We start from the raw sequence: 2368 nt of genomic DNA, 5'->3' as shown, positions 1-2368 counted from the left end.
AATGATGAAGTGGGGAGATTAATGTCTCTGTATTGACTGACATACATGTCATTCCCTTTTGAAAAAGCAATGTAATACAGGTAAAGCTATATGTTATCCAATGTAATATAAAGAAGTTTATGATGATAATAAAAATGAATTAATTAATTTTAAAAATGCAAATAGAGCCTGACAGCACAATGTGGCATCTCTTGATTAGTCTCACTTTCCTACTGCTACCTTTATTCTTTGTTCAACAGGAAATCACTTGACCAACTTAACTTTTAATCTGGTAAACTATTATTCCTTGTGAATCCCTTCCATTAAGGCAATGCAGGAGAGAGAAAAGCTTGTGGCTTTGAAACTAGACAGTCATGGGTTTTATACTTGGCTATAATAAGTATCGGTCATACAACCTTAAACAAGTTGCTTAGGTGAATTTTAATTTCATCATTTGAATAATAAATATTTCAGTTCTAATCTTGCAGTGAATATCAGCAAACATCGATGTTTCTGTCATGCACATACTGACCTTTCTTGTATGTGTTATCAATGTTATGAGACTTTGCATATGCTCATTTTTATTTTATCAGTTACAAACATTTCCTTAGGACAATCAATCATAGTTTTGTAGCTTCAACCATATTTTTTGTGGCTTTAATATCCCTGTTTTTCTCTTACATTTCTTCAATTTTGTAAGTTTTCTTATATTCCTCTACTTTTTTTTTTTTGAGGGGTGCTATGGGATGTGTGCACTCGCCAGAAAGAGAGAGAGAGAGAGAGAGAGAGAGAGAGAGAGAGAGAGTGAAATCACCCCCCAGGGGGGATGGCCACCACACCTCAATCCCTTCTCCTCCATTCTCCTCACCACACCTCAATCCCTTCTCCTCCATTCTCCTCTCAGGATCTTGGGCATGCACTCACATGCGCCCGGCATGAGTTTAAGCCACCGGGTCCAGGACTCGAACTGCTGGTCCCAATTTTTTGATACTCTTTTAAGTCCTTCGTGAGGGCTAATTTTAGGGACACTGTGAAATCTATAATCTCTTTTAAGTTATAATGAACTGTGGAGATACTTGTATTTCCATTGGCAAGTTGCTTTACAATGTATGCTTTTCTTATACTTCCTATTTATATATATTTTTCCTTCTTTACTTTTGCAGTTTGTGTGTAAATATTCTATACATCCATACTTATTAATTGAAACTTTTTCCATATTTTTTTGCTTTTTTTAAATTGCCATAAAGTGCTTGCCGTAGAGAGAGAGAGAGAGAGAGAGAGAGAGAGAACCTTTTGAACGGGGAAGTGTCACTCTGCAGTCCCTTCTACCCCATTTCTCCAACCTGTTGGGATGTGGGGCATGCACATGCTCCCAGCATGTTTTTTAAACTCGTGGGGCTAGAATTCAAACTGCAATTAGTCCAGTCATGCAGCTGGACTGCAATTAGTCCAGCTCCCTTAACTACTATGCCATGGGGCTTGCCCAAAACATTTGAATAAAGGGTACTTACATATCTTATTCAGGATGATTAAACCTAACTTGGCAATTATTTGTGTCTTCTTAGAATTCCAAGAAGACATGTTTCTTGATGACAATATTGAGTCAAGAAGAACAACTCCAGTCTCAGCTGTGTGGCACAGCAGTATCACAATGCTCTGTTGGGTTGGGGACAATATGAAAGATCAACGTTTAAGTCACAGTTTGATCAGTACACACCAGGCATGCATGCTTATGCTCATAAGAGGATTGTGGGTGTTGAGAGTGATTGTTTCTCTCTCTCTCTTTCTCTGTGTGTGTGTGTGTGTGTGTGTGTGTCAAAAGAAAGAGAGAGAAAAAATAAAGTAAAAGAAGAGAGAAGAAAAAAGAAAGAAGAAATAATGTAATAAAGAAAGTGAAAGAAAGTAATAAAGAAAGCAAAAGAAAGAAGGAAGGAAGGAAGGAAGGAAGGAAGGAAGGAAGGAAGGAAGGAAGGAAGGAAGGAAGGAAGAAAAAGAAAGGAAGAAAGAAAGAGAGGTAGAAATTGAGAAACAAATAAAGTAAAGGAAAGAGGGGAGGGGAGGGAGACAACTAGAAAGTAAAAATAATAAGGAAAAAGATAATTAAAAAGGAAATTTATTGTTTTCAGTAGGTTAACATCAAATAAAGCTTAGATCCTGGGGCATGCAGTCCTACCCACTAGCAGCATGGTCATACAAAAATGACAAATTCAGTCTTTGAAAAAACTAGGGTATTTTATACTAGTAGGAGAAACACAATACATGCAATAGTTCAGTATGCTTATATTGGACAAAGATAACAGAGGAGGATCTTATAGAGATGAGGAAAGGTACAGGATTGGGTGAAAGTTCACATGCAGAAGTTGTCTGAAACAACTTATGGGCAGTGATG

This window comes from Tupaia chinensis, unplaced genomic scaffold (genome assembly GCF_000334495.1).
Source record: "Tupaia chinensis unplaced genomic scaffold, TupChi_1.0 Scaffold148039_1, whole genome shotgun sequence".
NCBI classification, from domain to species: domain Eukaryota; kingdom Metazoa; phylum Chordata; class Mammalia; order Scandentia; family Tupaiidae; genus Tupaia; species Tupaia belangeri.
This window is presented reverse-complemented; position numbering follows the sequence as displayed.